Below are 25,812 nucleotides of genomic sequence, written 5' to 3' on the forward strand. Positions count from 1 at the left end.
TTCAACATTAGTGTATAGGAATGCAAGAGATTTCTGTGCATTAATTTTGTATCCTGCAACTTTACCAAATTCATTGATTAGCTTTAGCAGTTTTCTGGTGGCATCTTTAGCATTCTTTATGTATAGTATCATGTCATCTGCAAACAGTGACAGTTTTACTTCTTCTTTTCCAATTTGTATTCCTTTTATTTCTTTTTCTTCTCTGACTGCCGTAGCTAGGACTTCCAAAACTATGTTGAATAATAGTGGTGAGAGTGGACAACCTTGTCTTGTTCCTGATCTTAGAGGAAATGCTTTCAGTTTTTCACCATTGAGAATGATGTTGGCTGTGGGTCTGTCATATATGGCCTTTATTATGTTGAGGTAGGTTCCCTCTATGCCCACTTTCTGGAGAGTTTTTATCATAAATGGGTGTTGAATTTTGTCAAAATCTTTTTCTGTATCTATTGAGATGATCATATGGTTTTTATTCTTCAATTTGTTAATATGGTATATTACATGGGTTGATTTGCATATATTGAAGAATCCTTGCATCCCTGGGATAAATCCCACTTGATCATGGTGTATGATCCTTTGAATGTGTTGTTGGATTCTGTTTGCTAGTATTGTGTTGAGGATTTTTGCATCTATATTCATGAGTGATATTGGTCCGTAATTTTCTTTTTTTGTAGTATCTTTGTCTGGTTTTGGTATCAGGGTGATGGGTGGCCTCATAGAATGAGTTTGGGAGTGTTCCTTCCTCTGTAATTTTTTGGAAGAGTTTGAGAAGGATGGGTGCTAGCTCTTCTCTAAATGTTTGATAGAATTCACCTGAAAAGCCATCTGGTCCTGAATTTTGTTTGTTGGAAGATTTTTAATCACAGTTTCAATTTCATTACTTGTGATTGGTCTGTTCATATTTTCTATTTCTTCCTGGTTCAGTCTTGGAAGGTTATACCTTTCTAAGAACTTGTTCATTTTTTCCAGGTTGTCCATTTGATTGGCATAGAGTTGTTTGTAGTAGTCTCTTAGGATGCTTCGTATTTCTGCAGTGTCTATTGTAACTTCTCCTTTTTCATTTCTAATTTTATTGATTTGAGTCCTCTCCCTCTTTTTCTTGATGAGTCTGGCTAATGGCTTATCAATTTTGTTTATCTTCTCAAAGAACCAGCTTTTAGTTTTACTGATCTTTGCTTTTGTTTCTATTTCATTTATTTCTGCTCTGATCTTTATGATTTCTTTCCTTCTGCTAACTTTGGCTTTGTTTGTTCTTCTTTCTCTAGTTTCTTTAGTTGTAAGGTTAGACGGTTTATTTGAGATTTTTCTTGTTTCTTGAGGTAGGCTTGTATAGCTATAAACTTCCATCTTAGAACTGCTTTTGCCACATCTCATAGGTTTTGGATTGTTGTGTTTTCATTGAAATTTGTCTCTAGGCATTTTTTGATTTCCTCTTTGATTTCTTCAGTGATCTCTTGGTTATTTAGTAACATACTGTTTAGCCTCCATGTGTTTGTGTTTTTTAAGTTTTTTTCCCTGTAACTGATTTCTAATCGCATAGCATTGTGGTCAGAAAAGACGCTTGACATGATTTCAATTTTCCTAACTTTACTGAGGCTTGATTTGTGACCCAAGATGTGACCTATCCTGGAGAATATTCACTTGAGAAGAAAGTGTAATCTGCTGTTTCTGCATGGAATGTCCTATAAATATCAATTAAGTCTATGTGGTCTATTGTGTCTTTTAAAGCTTGTGTTTCCTTATTAATGTTCTGTTTGGATGATCTGTCCACTGGTGTAAGTAAGGTGTTAAAGTCCCCCACTATTACTGTGTTACTGTCGATTTCCTCTTTTATAGCTGTTAGCAGTTGCCTTATGTATTGAGGTGCTCCTATGTTGGGTGCATATATATTTAAAATTGTTATATCTTCTTCTTGGATTGATCCCTTGATCATTATGTAGTGTCCTTCCTTGTCTCTTGTAACATTCTTTATTTTAAAGTCTATTTTATCTGATATGAGAATTGCTACTCCAGCTTTATTCTGATTTCCATTTGCATGGAATATCTTTTTCCATCCCTTCACTTTCAGTCTGTATGTGTCCCTAGGTCTGAAGTGGGTCTCTTGTAGACAGCTTATATATGGGTCTTGTTTTTGTATCCATTCAGCAAGCCTGTGTCTTTGGTTGGAGCATTTAATCCATTCACGTTTAAGGTAATTATTGATACGTATGTTCCTATGACCATTTTCTTAATTGTTTTGGGTTTGTTTTTGTAGGTCCTTTTCTTCTCTTGTGTTTCCCACTTAGAGAAGTTCCTTTAGTATTTGTTGTAGAGCTGGTTTGGTGGTGCTGAATTCTCTTAGCTTTTGCTTGTCTGTAAAGCTTTTGATTTCTCCATTGAATCTGAATGAGATCCTTGCTGGGTAGTGTTATCTTGGTTGTAGGTTCTTCCCTTTCATCACTTTAAGTATATCATGCCACTCCCTTCTGGCTTGTAGAGTTTCTGCTGAGAAATCAGCTGTTAACCTTATGGGAGTTCCCTTGTATGTTATTTGTCATTTTTCCCTTGCTGCTTTCAATAATTTTTCTTTGTCTTTAATTTTGGCCAATTTGATTACTGTGTGTCTCGGCCTGTTTCTCCTTCGGTTTATCCTGTATGGGACTCTCTGCACTTCCTGGACTTGGGTGGCTATTTCCTTTCACATGTTAGGGAAGTTTTCAACTATAATCTTTTCAAATATTTTCTTGGGTCCTTTCTCTCTCTCTTCTCCTTCTGGGACCCCTATAATACGAATGTTGTTGCATTTAATGTTGTCCCAGAGGTCTCTTAGGCTGTCTTCATTTCTTTTCATTCTTTTTTCTTTATTCTGTTCTGCAGCAGTGAATTCCACCATTCTGTCCTCCAGGTCACTTATCCGTTCTTCTGCCTCAGTTATTCTGGTATTGATTTCTTCTAGTGTATTTTTCATTTCAGTTATTGTATTGTTCATCTCTGTTTGTTTGTTCTTTAATTCTTCTAGATCTTTGTTAAGCATTTCTTGCAACTTCTCGATCTTTACCTCTGTTCTTTTTCCGAGCTCCTGGATCATCTTCACTATCATTATTCTGAATTCTTTTTCTGGAAGCTTGCCTATCTCCACTTCATTTAGTTGTTTTTCTGGGGTTTTATCTTGTTCCTTCATCTGGTACATAGCCCTCTGCCTTTTCATCTTGTCTATCTTTCTGTGAATGTGGGTTTTGCTCCACAGGCTGCAGGACTGTAGGTCTTCTTGCTTCTGCTGGTGGATGAGGTTATCTAAGAGGCTTGCGCAAGTCTCCTGATGTGAGGGACTGGCGGTGGGTAGAGCTGGCTGTTGCTCTGGTGGGCAGAGCTCAGTAAAACTTTAATCCGCTTGTCTGCTGATGGGTGGGGCTGGGTCCCCTCCCTGTTGGTTGTTTGGCCTGAGGAAACCCAACACTGGAGCCTACCTGGGCAATTTGGTGGGGTAATGGCAGACTCTGGGAGGGCTCACGCCAAGGATTACTTCCCAGAACTTCTGCTGTCAGTGTCCTTGTCCTCATGGTGAGACAGAGTCACCCCCTGCCTCTGCAGGAGACCCTCCAACACTAGCAGGTAGGTCTGGTTCAGTGTCTATGGGGTCACTGCTCCTTCCCCTGGGTCCCGATGCACACACTACTTTTTGTGTGCCCTCCAAGAGTGGAGTCTCTGTTTCTCCAGTCCTGTTGCAGTCTTGCAATCAAATCCCACCAGGCTTCAAAGTCTGATTCTCTAGGAGTTCCTCCTCCCATTGACAGACCCCCAGGTTTGGAAGCCTGAGGTGGGGCTCAGAACGTTCACTCCAGTGGGTGGACTTCTGTGGTATAAGTGTTCTCCAGTTTGTGAGTCACCCAGCAGTTATGGAATTTGATTGTATTGTGATTGCGCCCCTCCTACTATCTCATTGTAGCTTCTCCTTTGTCTTTGGATGTGGGGTAACTTTTTTGGTGAGTTCCAGTGTCTTCCTGTTGATGATTGTTCAGCAGTTAGTTGTAATTCCGGTACTCTCACAAGAGGGAGTGAGAGCACATCCTTCAACGCCACCATCTTGAGCCAATCTCCGAGACATGTTGTAAAAATTAGCTAAAATTAAAACTCAAGAAGTTGGAACAAAGTCAAATAAATCAGAAGGAAGAAATGTAAGGACAGATTTCAATGAAACAGTGCATTTAGAAACACAGAAAATATTAAATAATATTCCATACTGATTTTTGGAAAACTGATTTTTGTACAGCTCTAATATGATAACTCATGAAAAAGAGAGAATTTAAATTTAAAAGTATATATATTAAAAAGAGTAAATCACTAAGGACACAAATAGATAACAACAGATGTAAAAAAATGACACAGTAGTTAAAAAATAAACCCTAAATGAAATAAATTCCTAGAATAAATGTCAGAATTAGGAAAAAATGAAAACACTCAGCATAACATAAACACTTAAAAAATGAAATAGTAGTTAAAGACCACCCTCCCTAAAAGTTCCAGTCCAACTACTTTTATAGGTGAATTCTACCAAACCTCTATGAAAAAGTTAATTCCTATTTTAAACAAACTTTTCCACAAAATAGAAAATGTCTCCAAAGTAAACTACAAACACAAACGCAATTCTATTAAAATGTTTAGGTAGAACTTTTGAGGGACTTGTCACACTTATTTAAAAAAATATTATGGAAGAATAAAATTCCATGAATAGCTATTTCAATTTTATGAAATTAAAACAAAAAGAGAAAACTAACTCTACCAGATCCTAAGAAGACTTACTAAAAAAACAAAATAATTAAAAATAAACTGAGATTGGCTCAGAAAGAAACAAATAGACCAATGGATTAAAATTGGACCCTCAGAAATAGCATCCTTAATTGATGAATAGTACAACTGAAAACATATTGTTTAGAGGAATGATGTAATGGAAACTCACAGTAAGGAAAAACAAAATCATGTACCCTACTCACATCACATGTAAAGGTAGAGTCAGATAAATTAAAAATCTAAATGTGAGATATTAAAAGTTCACACACACACACACACACAATAGTAATTATATGAGGTGATGGATTGGTTAACTAACCTTACTGTTCTAATCATTTTGCAGTATATATACATATCAAATCATAATATTGTACATCTTAAACTTACACAATGTTTTATGTCAATTATATCTCAAGGCAATTCTCTGGCAGTACAGTGGTTAGGACTCCTTGCTTTCACTGCCGAGGGCCCAGGTTCAGTCCCTGGTCAGGGAACTAAGATCCTGCAAGCCACATGGCGCAGCCAAAAAAAAAAAATTATATCTCAATAAAAGCTGGAAAAACAAAGATAATTTAATCTAATTTAAAAAAAAGATCTAAATGCTGAGTGGGAATCTAAGCAGGTGATAGAAAAAATATTGAAAAATAATTGTGATACCTAGGAATGGGGGGAAAAACACACTTTAAAAGATATCATTAGGGAATTCCATGGTGGTCCAGTGGTTAGGACTCTGCACTTCCGCTGCAGGGAGCATGGGTTCGATTCCTGGTCAGGGAACTAAGATCCTGCATGCCAGGCAGTGCCGCCAAAACAAACAAATAAATAAATAAATAAAATTTAAAAATGAAAAAATAAAAAGATATCATTACTCTAGGAGACAGATACAAAAAGATATTGCTGCAATTTATATCAAAGAGTGTTCTGTCTATGTCTTCCTCTAGGAGTTTTATAGTATCTGGTCTTACATATAGGTCTTTAATCAATTTTGAGTTTATTTTTGTATATAGTGTTAGAGAATGTTCTAATTTCATTCTTTTTCATGTAGCTGTCCAGTTGTCCCAGCACTGCTTATTGAAGGACTGTCTTTTCTCCATTATATCTTCTTGCCTCCTTTGTTGTAGATTGACCATAGGTGCATGGGTTTTTTCTGGGTTTCCTATCCTGTTCTACGGATTTATATGTCTCTTTTTGTGCCAGTACCATACTGTTTTGATTACTGTAGCTTTGTAGAACAACGGAATATCACTCAGCCATAAAAGAAAATGAAATAATGCCCTTTGCAGCAATATGGATGGGCCTAGAGTTTATTGTACTAAGTGAAGTAAGCCAGACAGAGACAAATATGACATTGCTTATATGTGGAATCTTAAAAAAAATACAAATAAACTTATTTACAAAACAGAACTAGACCCATAGATATAGAAAAAAGCTTATGGTTACCAAAGGGGAAAGGTGGGGCAGTGATAAATTAGGAGGTTGGGATTAACATATACACACTACTATATATAAAATAGATAACAAACAAGGACCTACTGTATAGCACAGGGAGCTATACTTAATAATTTGTAATAACCTATAAAGGAAAAGAATCTAAAAAAGAATATGTCTGTGTGTGTGTTTGTGTGTGTAACTGAATCATTGTGCTGTACTCTTGAAACTAACACAACTATACTTCAATTAAAAAAAAATCAGAAGCATACACAGTGTGGAGATATTAATGGATGTGGTTACATAGGAATTAAGAACTTCAGTTCATTGAAGGACACCAATGACAGCAGGGAGAGAATAGGTGTCATGTTTAAAACCTTTAGGACAATGTCTATAAAGTCAGGAAACCCAATAGAAATGAGAGCAAAGATATTAATAGGTAATAGAAGAAGAGGACAAGATGACTAATACGTGTCAGAAGAAGCTGTCAAACTCACGAGCAAGCAGAGAAATGCAAATGAAAATAATGAGATACTATTTTATATCCATTAGAAAGGCAAAAAAAAAAAAATTTTACTGGCTATGACTCATTAGAAAAGATGTGTACACTCTGTACTGCAAGTGGTGAAGCAATGTCCCAAAGAAACCCAGGCTCCCTTGGCACTAGCACCCGTATCTAATGAGGGCACAATCTCAGCCAGGAGATATGCCAGCAGAAGTACAGTAAGTGCACAGATCTCAAAAGCAGTTTGTCCTAGGCGATCTGGGCTGGCATTCAGACTGTGCTTTACTTTAAATCTAGAAAAAACAACATGGACAATAAGAGAGAAAAAATACAAGCCCCACTCCCTCCCTCCAGGAGAGAGGTTAGGGCAGGCTTCCCCTAGTTCACTCCATGGCTGTCCCAGAAGCTCAGAGTATCTTCAGGATCTCAGACTCTGTCCTCCTGGGAGTCCCCAGTCTCTAATGCTGCTCGGCGATGCCCTAGGGGTGAGTGGCTTGTTCTCCCCATGCTTTATTTACTGAGAGGAGAGTAAACTCTGAATGTGGTGGGTCCTCTCTTCCTAAGCAGCAAACACCAGGCTCAAGATAACCCACATCCATCATGTAACTGGATATAACAAATCAAAAACAGTAATCTCTTATGAGAAATTAACTGCCGATTAAACACAATGTGATAATTATGATCTGTTAGCAGTTACCTATTATTTGATTGGCTAAGTGCTAACATATCATAATGATTAGTTAAACCTGATTCTTACAAGAACCTCAGCAAGTACCTCTCCACATGGTGCCTTTTCAACTCAGTCATAATCAGTCCACAGTTTCCCCATGTGCATTAGCCTTGCCTGGTGACCTTCACATAGACACACATCCTTTTTGCCACATATTCATGACACTTTGTGATTAGTGTTGCCAATAAAATACAAAACCTCCAGTTAAATTTGAATTTCAGATAAGGAATTTTTTTAGTATAAGTATGTCCCAAATATTGCATGAGATATATTTAAACTAAATCTGGCAATTCTGCTTGTGCTTCTATCAATACATTAGCCTGGCTTTAAACATCATGGCTTTGATATTTAGCATTCTCTTCTTTCTACTCACTTTTGCCTGAACCGACTCTCATGTTTCTGTTAATTTTTTCATTGCCAACAGACCCAAATCTGTTGCAGAGACAAAAGAAGGAAACATGCATTTTCCCCTTAATTCCAATAAAATTATGATGCAGGTATTATTACCCCCAATTTACAGAGAAGAAAAACTGAGGTTCACATATGTTCAAAACTGCGCCTGGGATCACACAGCTAGCAAGTGGAGTCTAAGAATTCAGGGTGGTCTGAGTCGCAAGTCATTCCCTTTCCACTTCACCATACTGCCCAATAGGAAGAATAAAGGAACAATTCAAAGAGTCGGCAGTGCATTGGGATGGGTGAGTGGGGCAATATTTTTCCACTGATTAAGGAGTTTTGACCAAAGTGGGACATGTTCTCAAAGAACTCCAGATAATGATATTGGGATCCCAGGCTGCCCCAGAGCAATGGTGCCTGTACCTCTGTAAGTTGCATAGCTGAGCCCACTGTGCTGCTTCTTATAGCTCATCTCCTGGGATCCCAACACTGAAGACCTACCTTCAACCGGCAAGTTAAGAGAGAAGAAAAACTCAAAGCAGAAACTTGAAACCCCATTTACTTTTCCCTATACCCAGAGGCCCAGAGTAAGCCATCCTACATCTTCTTGCGTTAGTCACCAGGTATAAAACAAAACAAAGTCCAAATTCTAAAGCAAAGGATCCATTTACAAAACCCAGTGCCCTTTCCTCCACCTGCTCTCCTTCACTGAGAAGACTCAAGCTTCCCACCTTTAAGAAAATCACCCAATTGATACGAGCTAATTATCTGTGTTGTTTCTCTTTCTTTTTTCCCCCCTAAATTATGATCACCTTTAAGAGAATCTGATTGCTTTTCTTTTTTTAACATCTTTATTGGAGTATAATTGCTTTACAATTGTGTGTTAGTTTCTGCTTTATAACAAAGTAAATCAGCTATACATATACTTACATCCCCATATCCCTTCCTTCTTGTGTCTCCCTCCCCCCTTCCGTATCCCACCCCTTTAGGTGGTCACAAATCACCGAGCTGATCTCCCTGTGCTATGCAGCTGCTTCCCACTAGCTATTTTACATTTGGTAGTGTATATACGTCCATGCCACTCTCTCACTTCATCCTAGTTTACCCTTCCCCATCCCTGTGTCCTCAAGTCCATTCTCTACGTCTGCATCTTTATTCCTGTCCTGCCCTTACATTCTTCAGAACCATTTTTTTTTTAGATTCCATATATATGTGTTAGCATACGGTATTTGTTTTTCTCTTTCTGACTTACTTCACTCTGTATAAAAGTCTCTAGGTCCATCCACCTCACTACAAATAACAATTTCATTTCTTTTAATGGCTGAGCAATATTCCATTGTATGTATGTGCCACATCTTCTTTATCCATTCATCTGTCGATGGACACTTAGGTGACTTCCATGTCCTGGCTATTGTAAATAGAGCTGCAATGAACATTTTGGTACATGACTCTTTTTGAATTATGTTTTCTCAGGGTATATGCCCAGTAGTGGGATTGCTGGGTCGTATGGTAGTTCTATTTTTAGCTTTTGAAGGAACCTCCATACTGTTCTCCATAGTGGCTGTATCAATTTACATTCCCACCAACAGTGCAAGAGGGTCCCCTTTTCTCCACACCCTCTCCAGCATTTATTGTTTGTAGATTTTTTGATGATGGCCATTCTGACCAGTGTGAGGTGATACCTCATTGTTGTTTTGATTTGCATTTCTCTAATGATTAGTGATGTTGAGCATCCTTTCATGTGTTTGTTGGCAATCTGTGTATCTTCTTTGGAGAAATGTCTATTTAGGTCTTCTGCCCATTTTTGGATTGGGTTGTTTGTTTTTTTGATATTGAGCTGCACGAGCTGCTTGTATATTTTAGAGATTAATCCTTTTTCAGTTGCTTTGTTTGCAAATATTTTCTCCCATTCTGAGAGTTGTCTTTTCGTCTTAAACAGAAGGTTGAACCACCTATTAGAATGTAAAAGAATGTGCTAATTGGAGTTCAAATCAAATAAGAGGACACAGTTTAAGTTTATACTTAAAATGAATTATTCTTACCTTTGCACCCTTAACTCCATGGGCTCCAAACAGCAGAATGACCCAAAGTCACCTTGAATTCATCCACCCTTACACCTGACGGTGATTGCTTTTTCTGTTTGTTTTTAGTCTCTTTCAACCAGAAGTAACTGCTCTGAACTGTGAGATTATGCAGCTCTGTTTGGAAAGCTTTTGTGAGTCCCTGTAGTATAATGATTTTCCTTTAGAGAGCATGTAATTTTAGGCTCTTGCATAACAGCACACATTTTTATGGTATTACTAAACTTTGTAATTTTATTTCCCTCTGACAATTAAGTGCACATTGATGTTATGGAATTTTTTCTTCCTTCCATCGCAGTTGGATGAAATTGGAAAGGCAGACTGTGCTGTGTTGGGAGTGCTCATGTCTAGAAGTGTAAACGTTTTGTGATTCCCTTGTTGAAGATCCATTTCACACATAGGCAAATCCATCACACAGCTACTGTTTGCTTTCAGTTACAAACAAGCTGTAACCCAAAGCACACAATGTACCAACCAAAAACAATGTGCCATTTATGCACTCCCTTTGTTTAGGAAATAGTTTAATAGTTTACAGTACATTGACCCAGATGTTTAAACTAACCTTTCTGCATCTTCCAAACCATCTTCCCAATAAATGCATTTTTTCTTTCTCCTAGAATTCATCATTTCTCATCACTAGTCACATCTCTTTCTTATCTATTGCACTCAGAACTGGGCAGTAACTCCAATCTTCTGTAGAGACCCTCACTGCTTCCCACTGCTGTGTAAATGAGACACATCACTTGTTCTAATCCAGGCAGATGAATGCAGACAAATGTATCGCCTGTGAAGTGGGCAACCCCATTTGGACATATGTGATTCACTCTGTCCCTTGTAGTCAAGGTGAAGGCTCCCCTACCACAAAGATGAGTGTTCAGTACCCATTAGGCATATGACAATCAACCCTTGAGTCCCTCTAAACTGAATTTTGTAATTTATCCAAGAATCTATAAGAATGATGGCGCTCTCTTTAAATCTTCATCTGTTGGCTTTAATCCATTCCCTGATGATTAGATTTTTCAGACTTGCTAGGAGTGAATGATGTTTCTCCTCGAAAGGTTTACATGATCAATAAGACATGATCCCAAGACAGAGTGGATAGAAACTCTGAAATCCAGTCTGGCGCAGCCTCTTCTCTGTGGTCAGACGGAGGCACTTTCCACTGGAAATCACTTCCCGTAGTTAGCAGATCTCATGTCCTTATACTACATCACTCAGATTTGTGAAACTGGCACTAGATGAATGTTTATGATCCTCATTCGGTGGAATAACGCTACCTTAAAATCTACCTGCAGCTCAACACTTGGATGTACTCTATTATGAACTGTTTGTGTCCCCCAGCCCCAATTCATGTGTTGAAGACGTAACCCAGAGCGTGGCTGTATTTGTAGATGGGATCTCTAAAGAAGTAATTAAGGTCACCATTGTGTTTGTGTGTGTGTGTGTGTGTGTGGTAAGAAAACTTGGAATCTACTCCCCTAACAAATTTCCGGTATATAACACAATATTGTTAATGATAGTTATCATGCTGTACACTAAAATATCATGTTGTACTCCTTAAATGTGGGCAATTGTTATTTAAAAATTTTTATAAAACTCTAAAAATTTTTAATTGAAAAAAAGAAGTAATTAAGGTTAAATGGGGCATAAGGGTGGCCTGATCCTATAGGATTAGCATCCTTATAAGAAAATACACCAGAGAATGCTCTCTCCCAGCACACATGAACAGAAGAAAGACCATGTGAGGACACAGTGAGAAGGGGCCCTCTATAAGTCAGGAATAGAGCTCTCATCAGAAGCCGACCATGGTGGCATCCTGATCTCAAACTCTCTGCCTCCAGAACTGTGAGGAAATAAATTTATGTTATTTAAGCCATCCAGTCTGTGATATTTTGTTATGGTAGCCTGAAAAGACTAATACATACTCATATGTATAAGTCATTTTAAAAACCATCTTAATCAAAAAAACAAACAAACAAAAAACCCATCTTAATCTTGTTAAGGTTCTCACCAAAGAAGCTGTAGATGAATCTGGACTTAGTTCCATATACAAAACACCATCTTGAAAACTACATAATCAAGAAATTAATACATGTAGATGTGTAGTCCTAGATTAAGCAACATCAGGCAAATACTCATGAGTACCTTCACTCCAAACTTTGAATATTGCTTCTTTGACTATTCTGAATAAACACAAAATAGCCAAAAGGAAAGAAAAAAAACGTCTCCGAATCAGTGGTCTGTCCACTCTGTCCAGAGGCAATATCAGAGCTCATGAGATTTTGCCAAGGTAAAGCTATGATGACAATCTGTCAATTCTTGATACCCTTTATATTCACTTTTAAAATTGATCAAACACACCAATTCCCCATTTTTTGTATTTTTTTCTAACAAGTTCTTCCCAATTCCTGGACCTTGGTTGTTAGGCTGATTAGATTGTAGAGTTTAGTGGCTGTGCTTTCCTAAGAAGAGTGAACACACAGAACAGAGCAGAGCCTCAGACACTGCTGGGTGAGGAGGACCCTTCTGTGGCCACTCAGTCCACAGTCATTTAAGAAATTCTCCAGCAAAACTGACCCATATTGACTTAATAAATAATTCCATTCAGTCCAGGAAAATTACTGGGAAATTTTGCCTAACATATTAATATAGATTCAAGATACATAGCTTCATTTTTTTTAGGGGTATGTGTCTGTGATTCTCTCTCTGGGTGTGTTTCATGTGGTCTAGGAGGCTTTTAATGGAATTACCGTTTTTAGGCATGCATGAAACATCCTGTACACTGAAAACTGAGGAGAGTCAAAGACCCAAAACAGAGTTAAGGGAGCCTCCCACACTGCAGGAGCTCAATCAGCATTAGATTTCTTCCTTCTCATAGGTTTCTTCCAATTGGTCCCCCCTACTCCTCTTTCCTTCCCAAATTCAGTGCTTTCAGTTAAAAATCTAACTCATCTGAACTATGAGTATTTTAATCAAGAATACCTAAGTATAAATAAATGTGGAGGAGGAGGGTGAACCTAGCTTCCTCTTGGCCTGAGGCAGTAAGAACTCAGTGATCCTGGCTCTCAGGCTGGAGAAGTTTTTCACCATCTGATTTGCATTTCTTCCACTTAGCGACTACGAATTATGATTAATGCCTCTCTTCCCACTCATCTTGTCCAAAGCCCCTCTACGTCCTCCCCTGGGCTCACGGGGAGACTAGGCATGCACTTCTCTTCCCCAAACTCCATCTTCCATTCCTGGGGTGATTCTGTAGCTTCCAATTGGACGGGGCTGAGAGGGCAGCCTGTGTGTAAGCTGCCCAAATTTAAAGCAGGATTTATGAATCTTGAGCTGGATTTTCATGCTGTCTATACAACCGTGAAATTATCTGCTGATTCCATTTAGTAAACAAGGCAGCAGGTTGAAGCCTGCCATTCCCAAGCCCAGCAGAGACTGTAGCCGCAAATGCTAATGTGCTAATTCGGGGACTAAAAGGACTTCTGTGGGGTTGGTGGGCTTGTCCACCCCGGAATCGCTCTCCTGGTGCCTAAATGGGAGCCAACTGGAGAAAGGCATGTTTGCTCACGGTGCCTCCCCTCATTACTTATGCACAGTATATATTATTCAAAATAAGCAATTATCCCAAAGTAAACAAAACTATTTGCATTTCCCAGGAGAGAATCTGCCCCTTCGAGGAAGCTAGTGTCAGGCAGAGAGCAAGAAACCACTGACTAGAACGGAAATAGTACCACATTCTCTTTGCAGGACAAATTCCGAAAGCTTCTGCCTGGCATGCCCATCCTTCCACGTGTGGCCCTGCCTGATTTCATTCACTTCACAAATGCCCAAGATGTTCTTTGCCCTTGAACTGGACTTAATTCTTATTCAAAATAGAGACCGATGCTGTAAGCACCAATGTTTAAAAAGTTATGGGTGGGGCTTCCCTGGTGGCGCAGTGGTTGAGAATCTGCCTGCTAGTGCAGGGGACACGGGTTCGAGCCCTGGTCTGGGAAGATCCCACATGCCGCGGAGCAAGTAGGCCCGTGAGCCACAACTGCTGAGCCTGCGTGTCTGGAGCTTGTGCTCCGCAACAAGAGAGGCCGCGATAGTGAGAGGCCCGCGCACCGCGATGAAGAGTGGCCCCCGCTTGCCACAACTAGAGAAAGCCCTCACACAGAAACGAAGACCCAGCACAGCCATAAATAAATAAATTAAAAAAAAAAAAAATTATGGGTGGAAGAGCATTAAAATGAAAAAATGCTATCATTAATTCCATTAGTTTTTCTGTAAATTATGAACAACCTCCATTATTTACTTGTTTTAGTGAAATATATACACAGTGAGGCATTATGGTATGGAGATGATTTCTCTGCATAAATTTTTTTCTTAAGCACTCTACACACAACGGTTTTTCCTGAATTTTTAGAGCAGCTGTTTTCAAATTTTCACAAGTAATCAGAATTCCCTGGGAGTCTTGTAAAAACACAGATTGCAGGTCCCCACCTCCACAGTTCCTTATTCAATGGGCCTGGGCTAAGGACCAATAACAAGTATTTATAAAATACTCTCACCTGATTCTGATGCTGGTCCAGGGACCAAGTTTGATAACCATTGTTCTAAAGTTGTGCTGTTCAATAAAGTAGCCAGTAACCACATGTGGCTATTGAGTACATGAAACGTGGGTAGTCTGAACTGAGATGTGCCGTAAGTGTAAAATACACATTGGATTTCTTAAGACTTTGTACAGAAATAAAATGTAAAATACCATACTAATTTGTATAGGATTATATGGTAAAATGATAATATTTTTAGATATTTTAAGTATAGCACATTATTAAAATTAATTTCACTTGTTTCTTTTCATTTTTTTTAATATGGCTACTAGAAAGTTTAAAATTACATACATGGCTCACATTCTATTTCTGTCTGACAGTACTGTTCCAGAGGATCATATACGGGCTAAGGATGGGATATTGCCAATACGAAATCGAAGGGCAAAGATAGATGCAAAGTGTAAAACCAAATTTGATTACCTGAGTACTGATCGACTATTGCAAGATCTTAGGGAAGCATATATCAGGCCCTGAACACGGTCTTTTGGTGGGATGACCACCAAGTCGGAGGGAGCTCTTGACCAGTATCTGATAGGCCTGAGCAGCAGTCTGGCCAGGAGAGCGAGCAGACAGAGATAAGGAAGGAGCGGAGGAGAGCGAGACTGTGTTCAGGGGCCAGGGACCATGCTTCCAGCAGCTCCCTTTTAAATATCTTAAAAGGTGCTTGAAAAGGACTCTAGTAACAGGTATTATTTTTCAGAAAGCCTATACAGTTAGCTTTGGACAAAAAGGATGTGGATCCTTTCATCATAGCTGAGACTAAAGTAATTCTGAAGGCAAATATTTAAAGTAAAAATATGTTGTTTGCCTTAGTTCCAAATCACAAACAACCATTGTTCATTCCTTTAAATTGATTTGGGATTCTCTATGACAGCATTTTTACTCTGGCTGGACTTTATCCCCCTAATTCCAGTTTGCCCTATAGTTGATTGAGCAGGCCTGAATTACTAATTTTTTTTTTCCTGAACACGATCTCAGGTTGTATTGCTTGGTTATGGGTAAGCATACCATGCAGCTACACTCCTTAGGGAACGACTATGTAAGTAAAAGGCATTGTTGGAATTTCTTTGTTTTATTATTCTGCATTGTTATTCCCCAAGACTAAACATAGAGTTTTCTCTGCTGATGCGGAACCAGAACGCAGTTCTTACAAAGTCATTTGGCAGAGATATGCTTCAGTAGGAGGGTCAAGAAACTATTCCTACCATATTCTTGTAATCCAGCTCAAGCTAAATCACTTTTCCTTAATTTCATAAATATTCATTTCATCGGAAGGAATTTATCCAAGTCAAACTATGTTACACTTGTAAGTGACACAGGGCAAGGGATAAGCAGGGTTGGCTTCCTCAAATCCCAAGGTTCCTACCCTGTCAAGTGATGGAACGACATGTCACTGATGTAGGTTTTCCTTTCTGCTAGGCTGTATGGTGTGTAGCTAAAAGGAACCGATTCACTTAACATAAAATATTAGCATTCATCAGGATTTTTTTTTTTTAGTCTGTGTGATTAAAGCACCGTGGAAACAAATGTAGTTCCTTAAATGGGGCGTGACTGTGCCAGCCCCAAGAAAAACCCTAGGCATGGTGGTGGAGGGGGAGAAAAAAGCCAAGTAGACATGGAAAACCTCTCTCATTACTCTACTATAAGAATCTTAATTAGTCCCAAAGGTTTCTCTCATTCATTTTAAAGCAAACTCAGGTAGATCAGACAATGAAATACTTGTCAATCAAGCTCTGCTAGAGTTGGCCATCCTACTTACACGATTTGACTCTCTATACTCGGAATTGTGAGTTGGCTAGGATTTTGCTCCATTCAAAATAGCAGGTATGTAAGTGGAATTGTGCCAGTAACTGAGCTTTTCTAATTGAGTTCATCCTTGTAAATTAATAAAAATTCCTGCCAATCAAACATGTGCATGTTTGCAGGAATATTACCAGTAGGTAATGGAGATAATTAATACTTCATGACATCAAGGTCTGAAATTAAAATCAAATCTGAGACTTAACTGCGATTATTAAATCTGAGGAAAATTATCTTTCAGATGACAAGTGTCACAACCTTCAACAGCTGAATTAATAACAGGGAGCAAGCCTCCAAAAACACAGTGCACTTCTTTTTTCCTATGTTGCAATAATTACCACTTCATGACATCAAGGACCTATATCTGGCTCAAGATAATACTGCAGATCAGTGAAGTATTACTGCAGCAGAAAACACAAATTTCAGGCAACTTATCTAGTAACAAAATATAATTGAAAGAATACAGGACTGGAAGGTGGGAGACACCGAGACTTGGGTTCTAGCCCACAATCTTACTGATGTTTTTCCCTTTTATTCTAGCTAAGCAAATCATTTCGCCTACCTGGGCCCTAGTTCTTTCATCATGTGAAGCTAATTTCTGCTCTGTTGAAAAGATTCATATGAAGATCACATAGAAAATTTTTTAAATTATTTCTTATGTGTTTTATTCATTCATTCTCGTATGTATTGCATGCCAGCCATGACATGGGGAGTTCGGAAAACCGAGATTAGAAAAGACACAGTCTCTGATCTCAAAGGACTTCACAGCCTAGCAAAGAAGTTGTCTATGTAAAGGGTATGGAGACAGGTTAAAGCTTGGGGTCCATAGGAGGCATGTCTTGTGTGGCAGAAGTGGAGAGGACGAATTGCTGGCAGGGAGACTCCCAAAGGAGATGATGCTGGGACTGAATCTTGGAAGACAAACATCTTTTAACAGATAGGTGAACATTCAAGGGAACAAGGTACATAAATTATTTTTTTCCACCATAACTAGCTTGGAGGGGTTGATTTCCAGGGAATAATTACTGATGTGTGACTATCATAGGTACATGCTGAAAACAAAACACTGTTTCCCAAATCACAGCTGCATTCTGGAATTGAAGTGGTATGGTTTATAAAAAGAAGAAAAATAGTAACTTGCCTGAGGATAGCCGGCTAGAAAGGATTGGAACTAGGATTTCAACCATGTGGCTTAATCAGTATATGTATGACCTCATTTTATAATTGTTAAGATCTAAGAATTGCTGGGGTGAGGCCAGCAAGGGCCCTTTCTCATAGGGTCAGGACCCCTGTAGAGCAGCTGGATTGACAACAGATTCCAGACCCAGAAAGAAAACGCAACAACCTGCAGGGAGTGAAGTCATAAAGACCAGGTTGGTTTGCAGGGGCTGAGAGGAAGGATGGGGCTGACCAGGAGGCCACTGAACCCCACACTGAGGGCTGAAGAATATACTTATTTCACTTATACTTATTTCCTGACACTACTTTAGCATCTCTGAGCTGACCCTGGTCCTGGCTCCCTCCGCTAGGACTGACCCATGGAAGGCTATAACTTCTTGCAACTGAAAAAAGGGAGAGGCGGGTCCTAACAACACCCAGGGGTGACAGAGGTGTGGTGAAGAGTAAAGCTGCGTTCATCTGAATCAGCCAAAGCTCTCCCTGCCAAGGGCCAAATATAAGAGCGATGGCTGTCCCTGCTGCTCTTTTGAGTCTCGCCTTCTCAAATATAGACCCTGAGGCTTCCCTTCTGTACAAGCTGGACTGAAACTCAGGTGGTATGCACCCACAGTGATGGTTAAAATATGAGAAATCCTTCCTCCTGGTGTGTAAATAACCACTGTCCAAGCCCCACCCTCCCCCCCCCCACCACTCCCCACCCCAGCTCCTCCTCAAGGATCTTACAGACCTCACCACAGGGCACCTTCAGGGCCTCTTTCCAACACTAAAACCAGTGTCTGCCCTGTGGACTGGCCCTGTGCCATACACACTCGTAAATACTTTGAACATCACCATTAAGTGCAAGAACAGTGGTATCCCTTGTGCCCTAGGGGACAGCTTCCCCTGTCCCTGGTCCCACTTCCCACTTATAAATGAAATCTCCTCTCAGCTCAGGTATGACTGATTGGAAACTGTTGGGAAATTGACTGTACAGACACTGCAAAAGCATTGAGACCAACTCTAAAATCTGGGTCTCACAAGAGCCTGCAGAATAGGGAATTTGGAAGGTATTTGTAAAGAGGCAAACATATGCTGCAGTTGAAAGGTAGCTGAATTTCCAGGCCATATCTAGTCTCTGGGGAATTTGGTGTGTATTAGCATAACTAGAGAAATCATTTTTTGAGCAACCATCCAATGGTCAGAGTTTCAGTGGACTCCGTATTAGCTCAGGGAGCCCTGGTGGGCTGTGTGTCCTCCGTGTGTGCTCCAGAGAGAGGGATCTGGAGACGTCTACCCCACTTCTCTTGGAACAATGTTTATCCCCTGCCTCATCCTTCAAGAGAAGGCATATGTTTCTTCGATTTATTGTTTGCAGCAAGATGCACCTTACAGGGGAGTGTGGATGTGCTGGTGTTTGCCATGAAATTAAATAAGAGCAATGATACATAGCCAATGTGCACCCATAAATTTCAAGAAGGAAAATTCCAACGTGGCATGAGGATAGAAGTAGCTGATATATTAGAAGGGAACGACACTGAATCTTGTGCAAAACGAGAGAAATATAATTTCCCTGCATTATCTTGTCACTTTCTTAATTGCCTACCAGGATGCATTCATCAACTAGCTTCCCTAGGCCTGAGCTTTCGACTCGCATGCATTTTTATATAAAACCAGCTTGTGTTTTAAGTATAAAACGCACTGCTTGTGCTATCACACCAGACACGGCAAGTGGATAAAAATCTTCACTTGTCAGTTTCTAGCTATAACGCACTTTGCATTTCAAGATTAGGAAGTCGGCTGCAAACACCAATCGTTGACAATAAATACAGGGGTTAGGAGCATCAGCTGGGCTATATTTACTGCAGAGCAGGCTCACCCAACTACACGGGACTTTGTGCAATCTTGGGGTTGGTAGGGAGAAAGGATGGCTGGCCACCCAGGCGATTCTGATCCCAGTGGCAGGCTCAGGGCCCCCATTCCAGACTTGGAATTAGTTGCTGAGAGGAGAGATACACTCACGCTCCTTTCAACCCTAAAGGCCTACAAGAAAGGCAAATTTGGAGAATGTGGAAAAACTGGCAAGTCAAGATGTGATGGAGGAGAGAACGTGAAGATCATACAAAAGGGGCACATATAAAAACCGTAACTCCTCCTGAGAGTAAGGCCCTCTGGTATATGCCCTGAAAATGGCAGCATATAGAAGCTGATGGTGATCCCCAAACCAGAGTGCAAATAGGAAAATGCTAATTAACCATAAGCCCAGTGATTCCTGAGGCGGCAGAAGGCACACTTCCATCTGCTCCTGTTTTAAAAGGGCCCTATTCCATCTCCTGCCAGCCTGCCTCACCACATAAATAGGGTGCAATGAGAACTTGGCCCATAAAGCCGGAAACATATGGAAGCAACTCTTAGTTCTGAAACGAACTGTGTGATTTTTGGCCCATTATATAATCTCCTTTAGCCTCAGTTTCTTAATTTGTAATTTGGGGCTAATAATAATATCAACCTCGTAGAGTTATTGTGACTATGGAATTAGATATTGCATGTTAACAGCTGAGCATAGTGCCTGCTGTATAGTAAGTAACAATAAACCTTAAGTATCATTATCAACTTTTACTGAAGTTGCACAAAAGCAGTGCATAGGCGTAGAATTGCAAGGGACTTTGTTTAATAGTTTCGGTTTCTGAGGTCAAGGAAGAGTCAGTGACTTTACCCAAAGCTACGCAACTAGTCAAAACTTATATTCTTTGATTTCTTTCATCATTGTTGTGTGGTTTTCAGCATATAGACCTGGCACATGTTTTGTTAGATTTATATTTATTTCATTTATTTTGGTGTCATTGTAAATGGTATATTTTTTTACAATTTTAAGTTCCAATTGCCCATTGTTAGAATATTAAAAAAATTGATTTTATATGTTATTTGTATGCTGCAACCTTGGAAAACTCATGTATTCATTCTAGAAGGGTCTTTTATAGATTCTTTGAAACTTTCTATGAAGACAGTTATGTCTTCTATGAATAGATACAGTTTTATTTCTTCTTTTATTATGTGTATGTCTTTTATTTTTCTTTCTTTATTGCACTGGCTAGGTCTTCCAGTACAATGTTGAAAGGATTAGTGAAAAAGGAAATTCTTGCCTTGATCCTGATATTAGGGGAAAAGCATTCACTCTTTCATATTACATATTATGTTAGCTGTAGGTTTTTGGTAGATGCCTTTTTATAAGGTCAAGAAATCCCCCTTCTATTTCTGTCATGCTCAAAATTTTTATCATGAATGGGGATGTTGAACTTTTTCAAATGCTTTTTTCTGCATCTATTGAGATTATTTTTCTTTTTTTGATAATATAATAATTTTGATAATTACATTCATTTTTTTCAGATTTTTAAAATAAAATTGGAAGACTCATAACTCTAGTGAAATGATTTTTTTTCCAAGGACAGACATTCTGATTTAGAGAACTTTAGTAGGGAAACGGGAATGGCCATTTACATCAGTGGTAAATTTAATCAGTGGATATCTCTTGTAAGTCCAGAAGGTAGGACAACTACTTCTGAGCTCAGAGAGTGCTTGTGGCTTTGTCTCGGTGTTCTATGTGAAACTGGTCTATGCCATTACTTTTAAAAATAAACTCATTTTAACATGTCATTCTTTCCCTAAGCTTAAAATTAAGTGCTATATAATTCAGTGGAAAAGGTCCATATAGAGACCAGCCAGGTCTGTCATAACTGAAGGAAGCGGCAGAGATGGCTGAGCCCACATGGGCAGGGCACAAGAACTACCACAGCACCTGCTCTAAGGGTCCCAAGCCAGAGAAGATAAAAGATGGAAGAAATGAGTTAATACCCAGCCACTGCTCCCAGAGTTTTCCAGCCTTCAATGAAAATTTGATGTGTGGGAGCTTGGATGGGTGCATTAGTAAAATACTGATTAATTTGAGTCCTGATTTTTATAAACAAATGTACCTTTTGTCCCTTAAAACAGTCATTGTTACTGTCGAAATGACGACCATCCTAACTTATATTTTGCTTTCATCATTCAAGTTCAATCTGTCTTAGACTTTAATGAATCCTTTTGGTCCTACTTTTCTTGGTTCCTTTGCCCACTGTCCTCTTTGTCTCATACTCCTCTAGCAATAACTATTCTATGAAATGAGATTCCAAAAATTAAAAAAAATCACAATACTTAAATCATTTTAACAAATAAAAATAATTGAAACTTATTTCACTGTTTAATTTTCTCCCTTGTAGTCTGGTGTGGAGAGGAACCCTCACAGCCCAGGTCTCTAGCAGATATTCTGGTTCACATGTTCCATACGAAGGAAGCCATGTATTAAATTGGGATGAGCCCTTGCATTTCATCACATAAAGTGAGTATTGGCTTGAAATGGAGGATCAGCTCATGTGGGTATGAGATGGTGGCTGGGATCATAAACTGCTGCTCCTGGGCAAAGGACCGAATGATTAAAACTGTTGTTTATAGCCCTTATCATTTACAAACAGGTGAACACAGAAAAAAGACTTTCAATTTCCCTAAATTAATTTTCATTTGAAGGTTTTCTTGTGTTAAAAAGATAAGAAACTTGTACAGAATTACAGTACAGGAAGTTTACAGCTGTCTAAAGAACCTGCAAATCTAAAGTTATCTAGCAAATATGGGTAAAATGACATTTGTCAGGATGACTCTTACTCTTTATGACACATTTGAGAAATTGAAATGGCTTTGAGACAAATAATGTCCTAATTCGTGATCTCATCACCTGCGAACATCTACCTGGGTAAGTTCAGTAAAGTTGGCTCTATGATATTAATTGTTGGCAAAAGAGGTAGTCAGGACATTGGGAAGCCTAAGTCTGGTGCTGTTATTGTAGTCTAATATCAAGGAATCCTTCTCCCAAGCCAGTGTCCCCTGCTAAGTGAAGGACTCCTCAGCTTTTCAATGTGAAGAGGTATCAGCTCTTTTTTTCTCATCAACCAACTGGTACTACTACCATGATGCACTTAATTAACCCCCCATCTACACATACTCATTTCCATAATATTCTATTTATGTACTTCTCTCTCCAAACTTGTCTATATATTCCCCAACATACACACACTCACAAATCTTTGCAAATGTATAATAGTAATGATAATTTATAGTAGGAATAATTTATATTTATTTGGTGTTTACAACGTCCAAGCAACTTGCCAAGCATTTTATGTACCTTAACTCATTTCTACCTCACAAAACGCCTACTTGCTATAACTTCAATAACTATACCCATTCTACTCATGAGAAAGTTGAATCTTAGAGGTTGGGTAAACTGCTCAAGTTTCCATCAGTACCAGAGAAAAACTTCAAAGTATAACCTCTCTGATTCCAAAGTCCATGCATTTAACCAGTCGACAGTTCTACCTGATACATTAACTCATTCAACAGCTATTTACTGAGTGTGTCAAGCACTACGCTCTATGCCTCTTTAAATATTTGCACTTCCAACCATACACACAGTCCTCTTCCCACTTCAAATTTTCTGTCACTCATGTACCATCAGTAACATTGAAGTATGTTTCTTATAAAAATTCTTCCAGTTCTTTTCTTTTTTAATGTAAGGTAGCATTTATTTGTGTACTCTTCCATCTACTCATCTATTATGCCATGACAAATTAGTGAGAAACTCAAATCTCACTTCATTTTCATGTTTCTTCTCACCACCTCAACCTACAGAAATTCCTCCCACATTTGAGATTTTGCTATTTCACTTAGCAATTGTCAATTTGAACCCTATGTCTTTTTGTTCATTCTGGGTTGTAATACTGTACAGACTTATTTTAAGTTCCTTATTGAGCACAGAACTGGGAGCCCAGTTTAAGCTTGGTGATTCCTATTGAATAATCAGATGATTGAACAAGTAACCCAAAGATGCATGCTCCAAACAGCAATGACAACAACTACAAATAAAATGCAGTAACGATTTTTAAAAGCAAGCTTTGATGCCTTTGGGGGAAATGGTGCCATATATCGAAGCCAAAGGAATGATTCCTGTAAGAACACAGGGAATCAGAAAGGGTCCGAGGAGAGTAAAGTCAATGATTCCACTTTTACATTAGGGAAAAAATCTTCTAACTGGAGGTTGTAGCTTGAGCTGAGAACAAGGCCACTTAGTCCTTTACACAAAGTGAAGTGAAACAGCTATGCTCCATGTCAGCTACCTTCTCTGGGCTCATACAAGTCTACAGTGTGACCTAGAGATCACAATACATTCTTTAATTCTCAAAGACCAGATACCCCACAGCAGTGTGAAGACAGATCTGTCTGGATCAGATGTTCAGGATTCTTTTGAGCAGGACACAGGACTGACATTCATTAAATACTTTCCTTCAACCATTTTACTCTCATTATGCACAACAAGGGCTTAGGTGAGCAGGGATTAAAGAAAGAATTATTCTAAAGCAAGAAGCTTTAGCCTTAAGACATAAAAGTAGAGAGAAACTGGCTCAAAGGAAGAAAAAAAAACAACAATGTAGGATTAGATTATGAACTTGTTCAGTGAACAGTTACACAGCAATTTGCTAAGGTAATTATTACTGTTAATTCGAGAGCCAATAATTATCATAGCAGTTCTACCATTTCATCTCTCGTGTATTCTGAAACCCTAGAAGCAGGTTTTTTGGGTTTTTTCGGATACCTGGTTTGATTGGCTGGTCTAAAAGCCTCCTTTCTAACAATTTTATAATCTTAAGCATTTTTTGGTGGGAATCACAAACTTCTCAGATAGCCTTCTTACGTTAACGAAACAATGAGTTGAAATCCAAAAGGTAATTCCTCTTGGTCACCCTTCCTTCTGCAGAGCACTCCAGCCTGAAGGTTAATAGAAAAGAAGTCAGTGGCTGCCATCTTGGATCTCATTCCATTTCAATTTTCTGGTCACAACCACTATGATTTTTCTAGCCAAGAGGGGTGAACAGGAGCATATAACTCTCCCCTTGATGCCTTTCCCTCAGGTCCTTCAGTCTTTGGAGTGCAGGACTTAGTGCTAGTTTAATTGAACTGCTGTGCTTGGCTTCTCCTCTGAAAGAGAGAGATATATAGTCCCTCTGGTGACTTGCTGCAACAGATTTCAAACTCAGCTGGCTTTAACTCTGGGAATTAAAAATACTGCCTGAGATCAAGAGCCCAGTGAAAAGAGCAACTCCAGACACTGGCATGTAAGCAAGCACTTTACAAAGGGTGTACAAAAGTTCTGGCTTTTCTTCCACTTGGCCACTGCCTTGGATTGCTCAATTCTCTTTTTTAGACCATAATAATTGCTGGTTTAGGGCATGGGTGATCATGTTGTATCTTAGTGGAACACCTAATAAATCTGTGCTTGAGGAAATAAAATACCAATATCTTTGGCTTAGAGAAGATATTAGCTTCATAGTCTTGAAAGGAGACAATTATCAGCACTAACACATTTGCTCACATGGGTCAAAATGAGTTCATTTAAACCCAAATAACCTAATTAAGTGCATTGATGGTTTTAGAAGAAGAACTAGAATCAAAGGTTTACAGAATCGGGAACTATATAGTATCATAAGAATAATCTAATGCAACTACTTGAAAATAAAAAATGAAAAAACTGAGGCCCAGGGAGTTAAATGACTTGTTCAATTGCTCAGCTGGTTGTGGGAAGGATGAAGCCAACATTCAAAAGCCTTTAGGTCTTCCATGTGCAAAGACTTTTCTCTCCTCTGCACGACACTGCCTCAAAAGCACTTGGGGAAGCTCTGAAGTCAATTTCCTAATTATACCACATAAGAGAAGGATGAGGTAGATAGAGCTTTGTAAAGCCCCAGTAAGGCAGGATGCTTAACTGAACTAGAAATGACAAAAAGAAGCCAAATAAACACCCACATTTTCCTTTCTATATTTGGTCTCAGAATCCAGCTTTCCCCAGTTACCCTTCGGTTGGGTTAATGATACAAACAGCTAGATAAGGTTGTGTGTCAGGAACCAAAGTTTCCATGGGGTGTGAGTGTGGGACTCATGACTAGAGGACATCTCGCAACAGACAAAGAGGAGGCTATCCAGGAAACAGGGCAATCAAGTGTCAGGAAATAGATACTGATTTGGGTGGGGATTGTTATTAGTTAGGCCTTGATAGGCGGGTTGTGCCTTTAATCCATTATTGCCCCTCCAGACCCGGGACTAAAGGACTAGATTGGAGGATATTGCAAGGTAGAGCCTTAATCTAATATGAATTTTTTTCCTATCTAGTTCAAAGCAATGAAATACAGCCACTTATTAAATATCTTAATGTCTGCCGTACCCTGTGCTCATGATAGACGTACAGAGATGAATGGGTAACACTCCTTGCCCACAAGAAAG

Source organism: Balaenoptera borealis, assembly GCF_965194805.1.
Source record: "Balaenoptera borealis genome assembly, chromosome: 15".
Lineage (NCBI taxonomy): Eukaryota > Metazoa > Chordata > Mammalia > Artiodactyla > Balaenopteridae > Balaenoptera > Balaenoptera borealis.